At 40.6% G+C, this 13772-nt stretch overlaps 1 long non-coding RNA gene across 1 annotated transcript in view; it reads right to left on the bottom strand.

The window, feature by feature from the left end:
* Positions 1-1950: 1950 nt before the first annotated feature.
* LOC133630769 (uncharacterized) overlaps positions 1951-13772 on the bottom strand; it is a 46116-nt gene continuing 34294 nt past the window's right edge. The window contains exon 3 of the long non-coding RNA XR_009821342.1: positions 1951-2023. This is a non-coding gene — a long non-coding RNA (uncharacterized LOC133630769). The remainder of the gene's footprint in view (positions 2024-13772) is intronic.

The raw sequence follows: 13772 nt of genomic DNA, 5'->3' as shown, positions 1-13772 counted from the left end.
AGCTAACTAGCCCAGCTTGTAGCAGTCCTAAGCGGCCTACAAGCTACGGTGTACCGGTTGAGACGCATAATAGATTTAGCTCTTTAGCTAGTCCTACACCCCAGTCTACCGGGCACCACACCTTAGTCATAGGGGACTCCATCACCCAAAACATAAAGCTTAGCAAACCAGCCACAATAAAGTGTATCCCCGGGGCCAGAGCACCAGACATTGAAGCTAATCTTAGGGAGCTAACTCGCAACAGGCCTAGTAAACACGTACGACAGGCTAATCGCACCACTAATTATGCGAATATAGTTGTACACGTTGGCTCCAATGACACTAGAATGAGACAGTCAGAGATTACAAAGAGAAACATAGCCAGGACTTGTGATCTCGCCAGAAAGATGTCCAGGCATCGAGTAATTGTCTCTGGCCCCCTGCCTGCGAGAGGCAATGATGAGAGATATAGCAGATTAGTCTCGCTTAACAAGTGGCTGGCTATCTTCTGTAGGCAACAGGGACTAACATTTATTGATAACTGGCCCTCTTTCTGGGGCAAACCAGGCTTGCTGATGAGAGACGGCCTTCACCCTAACCAGGAAGGCGCCATCATCCTGTCTAAAGACATAGACTACTATTTAAAGGCCTACTGAAATGACATTTTTTTATTTAAACGGGGATAGCAGATCTATTCTATGTGTCATACTTGATCATTTTGCGATATTGCCATATTTTTGCTGAAAGGATTTAGTATAGAACAACGACGATAAAGATCGCAACTTTTGGTATCTGATAAAAAAAGGCTTGCCCCTACCGGAAGTAGCGTGACGTAGTCAATTGAACATATACGCAAAGTTCCCTATTGTTTACAATGATGGCCGCATGAAGTGAGAGAGATTTGGACCGAGAAAGCGACGATTTCCCCATTAATTTGAGCGAGGATGAAATATTTTTAAATGAGGAAAGTGCAAGTGAAGGACTAGTGGGGAGTGGAAGATGCTGTGAGAGCTGGGGGTGACCTGATATTCAGCTGGAAATGACTACAACAGTAAATAAACACAAGACATATATATACTCTATTAGCCACAACACAACCAGGCTTATATTTGATATGCCACAAATTAATCCCGCATAAAAACACCTAGGTGTTTGTTTGCTAGCTCCTAGCTACTAGCTCGAGCTAGTTATAGCTCGAGCGGGTAATATGGACGGGATCCTGTATATATAACCCGCCAATACAATTCAAACACCTGCACAACACACACACTCACTCAGCCCAAACAACCGTTCACCTAACCCAAGGTTCATAAAGCTTATATATATAATCAAAGTTACGTACATGACACGCACGTACTGGCAAGCAATCAAATGTTTGGAAGCGCGCGGGTGGGACCTGATATTCAGCTGGGAATGACTACAACAGTAAATAAACACAAGACATATATATACTCTATTAGCCACAACACAACCAGGCTTATATTTAATATGCCACAAATTAATCCCGCATAAAAACACCTAGGTGTTTGTTATGCTAGCTCCTAGCTACTAGCTCGAGCTAGTTATAGTTCGAGCGGGTAATATGGACGGGATCCCGTATATATAACCCGCCAATACAATTCAAACACCTGCATAACACACACACTCACTCAGCCCAAACAACCGTTCACCTAACCCAAGGTTCATAAAGCTTATTTATTTAATCAAAGTTACATACATGACACGCACGTACGGGCAAGCAATCAAATGTTTGGAAGCGCGCGGGTGGGACCTGATATTCAGCTGGGAATGACTACAACAATAAATAAACACAAGACATATATATACTCTATTAGCCACAACACAACCAGGCTTATATTTAATATGCCACAAATTAATCCTAATGCTAGCTCCTAGCTCCTAGCTACTAGCTCGAGCTAGTTATAGCAAGCGATCAAATGTTTGGAAGCGCAGCTGTGTACTCACGTTATCGCAACTGTGTATCCAAATCAAAGTCCTCCTGGTAAGAGTCTCTGTTGTCCGAGTTCTTCCATCTTGACTGCATCTTTCGGGAATGTAAACAAAGAAGCGCCGGCTGTGTACGTGTTGTTGCTGACTTCCCTCGCAAAATAGACACTTCGCACCGACAACTTTCTTCTTTGCTTGCTCAGCTTCTTTCTCCATAATGCAATGAACAAATTGCAACAGATTCACCAACACAGATGTCCAGAATACTGTGGAATAATGAGATGAAAACAGAGCTATTTCGTATTGACTTCAATGGTGTCCGAATACTTCCGTTTCAATGATTGACGTCACGCGCATACGTCAACCCTCAGAGGCGTTTCGAACCGGAAGTTTAGCGGGAAATTTAAAATTGCACTTTATAAGTTAACCCGGCCGTATTGGCATGTGTTGCAATGTTAAGATTTCATCATTGATATATAAACTATCAGACTGCGTGGTCGGTACTAGTGGCTTTCAGTAGGCCTTTAAGTCTCACTTGACTGACTACACTAGAGCAAGCCCGGTCACAGGCAATTACAATGTCTGTTAGTCCGGGTGAGGAGTCAGTTAAGCTAGAACTAGCCAGCGCCAGGCTGGATAATCCATGTACGCATAGCAATTCTCTTAGAATAATACACAATTCACATAATGTTTTTTCTGTTGTGTCTGTGTCAGAGGTGGACATGCATTCTACTGAGGTGGCAAATTATGATATGTCCAGTCTATTGCAGCACCGAGCAAACAATCGGAAAATTCCCGTCATATCAATTCCTAGATATGGTCGAAACTATTTAAAGTGCACTACGCATAATAAATGCAACATTGTTAATATTGCTACTACGGATAATCTTAACAAAAACTCGTCAAAACAGCCCAATACCTATAATATGGGCTTTTTAAACATAAGATCATTGTCTCCCAAGGCGTTATTAGTTAATGAGGTCATTAGAGACAACAATCTTAATGTCATTGGTCTTAGCGAAACCTGGCTCAAACCAGACAATTTTTTTGCACTAAATGAGGCATCTCCTCCTAACTATACGAATGCGCATGTTGCCCGTCTTAAAAGGGGAGGGGGTGTCGCACTAATATACAATGAAAATTTCAACCTTACCCCTAACCTAAATAATAAATATAAATCGTTTCAGGTGCTTACTATGAGGTCTGTCACACCGCTACCTCTCGACCTGGCTGTTATCTACCGCCCCCCTGGGCCCTATTCGGACTTTATCAGTGAATTCTCAGAGTTCGTTGCTGATCTAGTGACGCACGCCGACAATATAATCATAATGGGGGACTTTAATATCCATATGAATACCCCATCGGACCCTCAGTGCGTGGCGCTCCAAACCATAATTGATAGCTGTGGTCTTACACAAATAATACATGAACCCACGCATCGCAACGGTAATACAATAGATCTAGTGCTTGTCAGGGGTGTCACCACCTCCAAAGTTATGATACTTCCATATACTAAAGTAATGTCCGATCATTACCTTAAAAAATTTGAAGTTTTGACTCATTGTCAACAAGTTAATAATCATAATAACTGCTATAGCGGCCGCAACATAAATTCTGCCACAACGATGACTCTTGCTGACCTACTGCCTTCGGTAATGGCACCATTCCCAATTATGTCGGCTCTATTGATAACCTCACTAACAACTTTGACGATGCCTTGCGCGAAATTATTGATAGTATAGCACCGCTAAAGCAAAAAAGGGCCCCTAAAAGGCGTACCCCATGGTTTACAGAAGAAATTAGAGCTCATAAATTATCATGTAGAAAGCTGGAACGCAAATGGCGCGCGACTAAACTTGAGGTTTTCCATCAAGCATGGAGTGATAGTTTAATAACTTATAAACGCATGCTTACCTTAGCTAAAGCTAAATACTACTCAAATCTCATCCGCCTCAACAAAAACGATCCTAAATTTCTGTTTAGTACAGTAGCATCGCTAACCCAACAAGGGACTCCTCCCAGTAGCTCCACCCACTCGGCAGATGATTTTATGAATTTCTTTAATAAGAAAATTGAACTCATTAGAAAGGAAATTAAAGACAACGCATCCCAGCTACAACTGGGCTCTATTAACACAAATACGACTGTATATACGACGGATACTGCCCTCCAAAATAGTCTCTCTATTTTTGATGAAATAACATTAGAGGAATTATTACAGCGTGTAAGTGGGATAAAACAAACAACATGTTTACTTGACCCACTTCCTTGGAAACTTATCAAGGAACTGTTTGTATTATTAGGTCCATCAGTGTTAAATATTATAAACGTATCACTTTCCTCCGGCACTGTTCCCCTAGCATTCAAAAAAGCGGTTATTCATCCTCTGCTCAAAAGACCTAACCTCGATCCTGACCTCATGGTAAACTACCGGCCGGTCTCCCACCTTCCGTTTATCTCGAAAATCCTCGAAAAAATTGTTGCACAACAGCTAAATGAACACTTAGTGACTAACAATCTCTGTGAACCTTTTCAATCCGGTTTCAGGGCAAATCACTCTACGAAGACAGCCCTCGCAAAAATGACTAATGATCTATTGCTAACGATGGATTCTGATGCGTCATCTATGTTGCTGCTTCTTGATCATAGCGCCACTTTCGATACCGTCGATCATAATATTTTATTAGAGCGTATCAAAACACATATTGGTATGTCAGACTTAGCCTTGTCTTGGTTTAACTCTTATCTTACTGACAGGATGCAGTGCGTCTCCCATAACAATGTGACCTCGGACTATGTCAAGGTAACGTGCGGAGTTCCCCAGGGTTCGGTAATTAGGAGCCTTTGTTTGCTTACTTACTACTAAAAGACAAGTTGTCTTGTATGTTCACTATTTTATTTAAGGACAAAATTGCAATAAGAAACATATGTTAATGTACCCTAAGATTTTTTTGTTAAAATAAAGCCAATTATGAATTGTAACCATATATATATATATATATATATATATATATATATATATATATATATATATATATATATATATATATATATATATATATATATATATATATATATATATATATATATATATATCCATCCATCCATCCATCCATCCATCCATCCATTTTCTACCGCTTGTCCCTTCTGGGGTCTATCTCAGCTGCATTCGGGCGGAAGACGGGGTACACCCTGGACAAGTCGCCACCTCATATATATCAAATATATATGTTTAATGTACATTTGATATTGGAGTCTCTACACTAACTACAGTTGTTTTTTTCAATAATTTTTAATTCCACATTGTGCTGTCAGAGTGATCTGTGATGTCATTTACACAGCTGTTTTTACAAATAACCCAGCTAACTATGTTTAGTTCCTAGAACGTTGTTATTATGTTAGCCTTTTTGGGCAATTAACATTACGTAAAGGTTTTCGTTCCATATGTGCAAACGGCAAGCATTTTTTCGGTTCCTTTGATGTTAGTATATATTTAATAGTATTTGATAGTATATATCTGTATCATGAATCAATTTAAGTGGAGCCCGACTTAAACAAGTTCAAAAACTTATTCGCGTGTTACCATTTAGTGGTCAATTGTACGGAATATGTACTTCACTGTGCAACCTACTAATAAAAGTTTCAATCATCAATCAATCAATCCCGAAACGTTATGTATATATTATATATATATATATATATATATATATATATATATATATATATATATATATATATATATATATATATATATATATATATATATATATATATATATATATATATATATATATATATATATAACGTTCCTTGAATGTTATCGAATGTTCTGCGATGGCAATGCTTTAAGTCTGCATACTTCTTTGACTTGTTCGATGACTTTATTTGTTGGTTATACTTAATTTACACCACAAGTGGGGAAAATTGTTTGGATTGGTCGTCAGTTAGTGATTCCATTGATCGCCACATGAGGGCGGTAAAATCTGTCCAATATCATTCCAAAGGAATTTGCAGCGGTATACATTTAGGCAAAAATACACGGTGGACCAATGTTATCAGAGTTGTGAGGTCCCACGGGCCGCACTTGGCCCGCGGGCTGTAGTTTGGACACCCTGGATTAGGTTTTAAATCTATGTCAATGTGCATGTACTCCGCCGCGAGGCCCAAAACAAGTGCTTTGTCCGCTTATGCCTTGAGCCCGCTTTGCATCAGACCAATGAAATTGCCGAACGGGTCACGGTGAACCAATGAAATTGGCCACATTAAATCAAACGCACTCACACAATCATTCAGTCAACCATTTAACATGGTATGGACTCACCGTAGTCATGGAGAAGAAACGACAAAATGCACATGATGCAGCCCCAAAACCTAAGGCGATCAGGGCCGGCCCGTGGCATAGGCCGTATAGGCAAATGCTAAGGGCGCCGTCCAATAGGGGGCGCCACGCCAGTGCCACAAATGTTGGAGGAAAAAAAAAAAAGAAAAAAAAAGTTGGTACTATTATTTCTAAATACATAAAAAATTCCCACGTTAATTAAAATGCAAAGTAAAGCCTATTTAATAGAAATATTATTTGTTACAACATTACGCCCCCCCTCCCCCGACACGGTGCGCCCCCTCCCTTCCCGTATCATGACTCTTTTTGGACGTCACCACATAAAAAAAATCAACACAAGATGTCAAAACGGCCAAAACTGTCAGGTGCCCAGGGGAGAAAAGAAGGGGAGAAACGAGAAAAAGACAGAGGTAGCAGGTAGGTAACGTTAGCCTACATTAAATTATTTGTCTGTTACAGAATGTGATAGTAACCTGTCTTTTTAGCATTAAGCTAATGTTACATGATTCGGCAATTGCTAATCAATAAATAGCTAGTTCTGTTTTAACGTCGGGTTAATATTGTGGAGGGGGCTAAATTGTTATGGAAAATAATAATGTAACGTTAGGTAATTACAGTACTCCCTGGTGTACAGTAATTTGTAAGTCATTCTAGTTAATGCAATATTAAAAAGCACAAATAGAGAACTCTGTAGGATCCCCTTTTTTTGTAATATAGTTGTTAAAGTCATACTGGTTTGATATCTTGTTCTGTGCAGTGCCTGATTTATATTGTATTTTTAATTTATTTTATGCAACTTGTTGACACGTTTTATTTTGTGTTTATGTATGTAAAAAATATTGTATTTCATATATTCATTTTTTATTTTTTGTATTCATTTATTTATCCATATTTTTTTTTTATCTTGTTAACTATTCTGATTGTTAATTTGCTTTCTTTAAGTAAGAAAAAAGGTCAAAGACAAAGCTATTCGGTTTCTTGTGAGTATGTACACTTCACTGCCGATGTGGGGGGGCGCCACCTAAAATCTTGCCTAGGGCGCCAGATTGGTTAAGGCGATCGACCCGGACATCGAAAAAGGAAACACGCACAAAACAGAAATCTACCACCATCAACAGGACCTGCAAAGCCGGACCACAACATGCTAAGGAAGACGAAGACAGCGCTCAGCGCTGTAGATTACAGTATGCCGTGTTACAGACATCATCTTTCGTTGAATTTTTGAATGAACACAAGCGCCTGTGTAAATATTTAACATATCAATGTGTACAGCTGCGGCTTATAGACTTGTGCGACCAATACATGTACAAAATAAAATTTGTACAAAAATTAAGTGGGTGCGTCTTATTTTTAGGTGTGCTCTACAGCCCGGTAATTATGTCAAAGGTGGAACAAGTGCATTTATTTGAGACTCACACTCCATTGGAGACCGGCGTGGACAAACACGGCATTAAAGCAACAGGCCCATAAAACGGCGTGTTACAATTAAAACTAATGTGATTAATCACAAAAAATATGGCATATATCATATACGTATGCAGAATAATCACTTTATTTTGAGCATACAGTACATGCTCCTTTACTTAACCTGAAAGGCGGTGCGGGTTGTTATACGGTGATCAGGTCAATGCATACGTCAGTGCAAAGATGAGTGAGGAAACTCTGACGCTCACATCACTTCAAAATACACCCTCACTGGACTTTACATAGATCCGTCATTAAGTTTTGAGCAAATAAATGACGTGCATTCAGTTGAAGCATTTTAAAAATGTTCCTGGATGACTTTCCGACAATAAAATTGCATTTGTGTCCAAACATTGGTGTCTTCTGTACGTTAAATTAACTATGCAAGTGAGTAATAACTTTTGATTACCGTATTTTCCGGACTGTAGGGCGCACCGAATTATAAGGCGCACTGCCGATGAATGGCCTATTTTCAATCTTTTTTTCATATATAAGACGCACCGGATTATAGGGCGCATTAAAAGAGTCATATTATAAAAAAAAAATTCTAAATGTAAAACACTTCCTTGTGGTCTACATAATGTTGCATAGATTATGTTTTACAGATCATCTTCAAGCCTCTTTCAGACAGTCGCTTCCGGATGCGCCATTTTGTGGGCGGTCTTATTAACGTGGCTCACCTTCTGTTTTAATGACATTCAGACTTTACTTAAATCAATAACGGAGCAGCATCTCTTCATTCGGAAACAACAACAAGGCCGGAAATGTGTCCTGTCAAAAATCGCCTGACCGGAACTCTCTAATAACCAAAGTTCCTTGAGTGAATAATGTAAACTCATTATACCGGTAAGTTTTAGCGCTTTCATGGCGAGTTTACTGACAGATATAAGTAAGAACTTTACACTACTTTATATTAGAAATGGCAACAGCGGAGGATGAATGTCCCATAACAAGAAAAAGAAGAAGCTTATCGACTACGGAGTCGACACGGATTACAAAGGCGGATTCACGCAATTTTTCAGGATTTATGCAGATCCCAAATACAGATCAGCAGGTACCAGAAGGTAAAAAAAGTTGCTTTTGCATAATATTGCGAAACAAAACGCTACATAATATGTCTTACCTTATACACACACTATAATAATACTCATATGTGTAATGCGCCGACAATCCATCAAGTGGTACGGCTTCATAGCTTACCAAAGTCGTACTAAAACATTTTGATAGATTTTTGAGCGCCGTGTGTAATGTTCTATATTTTCAATGGAACATTTAAAATGTTGGTGTTGTTTAGTTGATTCATATTGCCATCATATTGCACTCTAAACATATCTCTTATGTTTGACTGCCATCTACTGGTCATACTTATCATTTCACCATGTACCAAATAAAATAGCATCGAGGTCGGTAAGCAAAACCAGAATTATTCCGTACATTAGGCGCACCGTGTTATAATGCGCATTTTCGAGTTTTGAGGGGAAAACAATTATTTTAAGTGTGCCTTATAGTCCAGAAAATACGGTAATCATGATTAAGCCAAATTCCAGGTGTGATTAATATGATTTAAAAACTTTAAATTTTTTGACAACATTACTAAAAACTATTTTAAATTGTCTACATTTCCGGCATCAAGGCTAGATTTTGGCCAATACACTATTGTGGGACCTCTCAGACTTAATTTAGAAGTGTTGATGTCATGATCTCACATGACAGTTTCCATTGGTTTCTTGTAATTTGTAATATTTCTTGTCTAGCGCTCTTATTTTTTGTTCCACTTCCTCTTTGCCTCCATTTACCGCCACTCTTCTAGTGTGAGCACTCCAACCCTCTGATTGGCAATTAAGACACACCTGTCCCTGGTTTCCAATCAGGATGCTTATTATTCAAACCATGTCCTATTGTTTTGTTTACTTCACACTTAACTCTTGTTTGCTGTTAGTGTACGTCCCAGCTGCACAGTATTCTGTTTGTGTTACCTGCTTTTTTTTGGCACTTGGCTGACGTCATGCAAACACCTGTATATTACAGTTGGGCCTTCAACAGTGTCAATCACTTTGCCGGTATCAATCAAAACTGAGTGTTACTGCCTTTGCAAACTCATAACTTGTTATGCAGGTCTTTATGGATGTCATTAAGTAGTGCAAGTTGCACTTAAAACAAACTATAATAATATTAATAATAATAATAATAATAATAATAATAATAATAAAATGGTATTGTACAACAAGCTAACTCATACTGTATTTACTGTGAATCTAATTACACTGTGCCCACGCCATCTATGTATAGCAGCAGGTCATAAAATTGAGTTGTGTTAGGCTCTTCTAAACACGTAGCAAGACTAGGCTGTGCTATTAAAATGTTTTATAATTAAATAACGAATATAATTAACACAGTATAATCACACAATGAGTGCTTTGTTTGAGAAAAAAAACCTAGAAAACAGACAAGGAAATATAGGGGAAGACTCCCTCGCCTTCTTCAAATGGAGGCTTTCTGAGGGGAGCATTTGAGCCCCCACTCACCTCCTTCCCCTCTTCTTCGTCTTCTTCCTCAGTTTTTAACCAGCCCTTCCACCAGCAGCCAGGCAGCGAGCACGCAAGGCAAGCCAAAATAGATAATGAAGAATGTCAGGCTAGAAGGAGAAAATCACCTCTACCGAGACCAAGCTGTTCCAGAGGACTGGCTTACATTCCGCTGCAACTCTGACTGATTTATTATTGTCCCCCCTACCCCATCCTCCTTCACATACACACTCACACACACAAAAAAATGAGTCTTGTGAAAAAGCTCCACAGCTGCTTAATGCCAACCGGTTGCGACTCGCGTTGACGAATGCCGTCCCCCCTTGGTGAATCGGTTGTTTTGTTCTGCTCTGCCGACAAGACGGATCTTTCTTTTAACATGTGCAGATTCCATCATTTCTTATTTAAGTAGGCTCTATAAGAAGTTGTGCTGTTCTATCCCCCCCCTCCCTGTGTGTGTTATCACATTTCCTGACCAGTTGAAGCTGCCGCAGATGTCCGCCAGCGCCGGGTTGGTGCTCATCAACAGTAGATCCGGGGTCCATGCAAACCCAATTAAGAATCAATTTGAGCCCATGTCAGACTGCCTGGCGCCTGGAGAGAGATAAATGCTTTTAATAGGAGCGTCGCATCATTGTCTCGCCGCCTTCCATCGTCTCTCAGTGCGCTCATGGCGTGCATGTGTGCGGGATGGTGGAGCTCACACGTCAAACAATCGTGAAAAATGTCGGGACAATGGGTTTTTGACAGAGGTAGTATATTTTTTTTATATTCCGCCCACTGTTCAGTCTCATTTCAGTCCAACGGGAGCTCATGAAATGTGCTTTGGAGTCAAGTCGAATACGTTTGACCTGGATTGATGTGACCACCGTGGATGCTTCGGAAAAAAGGGTCACCTTTGCTTCTCTGTCTTGGAAAAGGCCTAAATCATTCCCACTCCTTTCACATCTGCCACCAGCTCCAGCGAATGAAGAAAGGCCCAATTGGTCAATGTAATCTCCTGAGAATTTACAAGGACATCATTTTAAAATGTTGAGCATGTTTGAAGTGGACCATTTTTCCCTTAGTATACTAGAATCTTCTGTGACCAAGGCACAGCCCTCTACTAAGTATATGTTCGCATACGGTATCTGACAAACGTGATAGCACTCCTCACATTTCAGTAAGCATTTTTTTCACAATCTACACAATGCTATAGAAATGAAACTTGATTATACTTTAGAGTAGTCAGTGTGTAGCTTGCATGGCAGGGTAGATTTACCATCCACTGCAAATGAGTTAACACAAAACCCATCAATCCATTTTCTACCGCTTGTCCCTTTCAGAGTCGGGGGGGGGGGGGGGGGGGTGCTGGAGCCTTTCTCTGCTGCATTCGGGCGGAAGGCGGGGTACACCCTGGACAATTCGCCACCTCATCACAGGCCCAACACAGATAGACAACATTCAAACTCACATTCACACACTAGGGCCAATTTAGTGTTGCCAATCAACCTATCCCCAGGTGCATGTCTTTGGAGGTGGGAGGAAGCCGGAGTACCCGGAGGAAACCCACGCAGTCACGGGGAGAACATGCAAACTCCACACAGAAAGATCCCGAGCCCGGGATTGAACTCACGACTAGTCAGGACCTTCGTATTGTGAGGCACATGCACTAACCCCTGTTCCACTGTGCTACCCCTCAACACAAAACCATTATTATAAATAGCTCGCTATAGAAGTGAGTAGCAAGATAATCGTGTCTGGCCTCCGATCAAGCATGGTGGTGGTAGCATCATGGTGTGGGGTTGGCATGAGTGCTGACAGTACTGCAGAGCTGCGAGTCATTGAGGGAAACATGAATTCCAACATGTACTGTGACGTTAAAGGCCTACTGAAATGATTTTTTTGTATTTAAACGGGAATAGCAGATCCATTCTATGTGTCATACTTGATCATTTCACGATATTGCCATATTTTTGCTGAAAGGATTTAGTAGAGAAAATCGACGATAAAGTTCGCAACTTTTGCTCGCTGATAAAAAAAAGCCTTGCCTGTACCGGAAGTAGCGTGACGTCACAGGAGGCAACATTCCTCACAATTTTCCTTTGTTTACAATGGAGCGAGAGAGATTCGGAGCGACAAAGCGACGATTACCCCAATTAATTTGAGCGAGGATGAAAGATTCGTAGATGAGGAACGTTACAGTGAAGGATTAGAGAGGCAGTGATGGACGTATCTTTTTTCGCTCTGACCGTAACTTAGGTACAAGCTGGCTCGTTGGATTCCACACTCTCTCCTTTTTCTATTGTGGATCACGGATTTGTATTTTAAGCCACCTCGGATACTATATCCTCTTGAAAATGAGAGTCGAGCACGCAAAATGGACATTTAAAGTGACTTTTATCTCCACGACAATACATCGGTGACACACTTAGCTACTGAGCTAACGTGATAGCATCGTTCTCAAATGAAGATAGAAACAAAATAAATAAATCCCTGACTGGAAGGATAGACAGAAGATCAACAATACTATTAAACCATGTACATGTAACTACACGGTTAAAAATTCTCAGCCTGGTAAGGCTTAACAATGCTGTTGCTAACGACGCTAAGGCTAATTTAGCAACTTAGCAACCGGTGTTGTGCCTGAAACCTCACAGAACTATGATAAAAACATTAGCGCTCCACCTACGCCAGCCAGCCCTCATCTTCCCATCAACAGCCGTGCTCACCTGCATTCCAGCGATCGACGGCGCGACGAAGGACTTCATCCGTGGGTTTGGCGGCAAGCATCGGCTAGGCGTAGTAAGTAGTCGTTGTTGTGTTGCTGTAAGTATTGTACTTAGCCGCTAATACACAGATCGATCCCACCTACAATGTTCTTCTTTGCAGCCTCCATTGTTCATTAAACAAATTGCAAAAGATTCACCAACACAGATGTCCAGAATACTGTGGAATTTTGTCGAAGAAAACAAGAGGTTTCTGTATCGGGTTCGACGGGGTCCAACCACTTCCGTGGATTCTGTGACGTCACGCGCATAAATCATATCCAAAGGAGTTTTTCAACCGGAAGTGTGGCGGGAATTTTAAAATTGCACTTTATAAGTTAACCCGGCCGTATTGGCATGTGTTTCAATGTTAAGATTTCATCATTGATATGTAAACTATCAGACTGCGTGGTCGGTAGTAGTGGGTTTCAGTAGGCCTTTAAGAAGCAAAGTATGATCCCCTCCCTGATAAAAACCAGATAAGGAGCCCAAACACACCTCCAAGATGACGAGTTTCTTGCTCAAGAGGGTGACACTGAAGATAATGGAGTGGCCCATAATGTCTCCTGCAGACCTGAACCCAACCCACCCTCAGGTGGAGAAACCTAAGGTGTCTAACATCTATCAGCAGCAAAAACACGCGCACACTCAACAGAGAACAATAGGATACACAAACAATTTACAACGATCCAGCCCCGACTGAAAGGCAAGGCTGGCCTATAAAGATGCCTGATTGGCTACCCGGAACCGGTGTGCCCAGATTGCCAAACA

The sequence above is a fragment of the Entelurus aequoreus genome, linkage group LG16 (genome assembly GCF_033978785.1).
Source record: "Entelurus aequoreus isolate RoL-2023_Sb linkage group LG16, RoL_Eaeq_v1.1, whole genome shotgun sequence".
NCBI classification, from domain to species: domain Eukaryota; kingdom Metazoa; phylum Chordata; class Actinopteri; order Syngnathiformes; family Syngnathidae; genus Entelurus; species Entelurus aequoreus.
The sequence above is the reverse complement of the archived record's forward strand: the minus strand, read 5'-3'. Positions and strand labels throughout refer to the sequence as shown.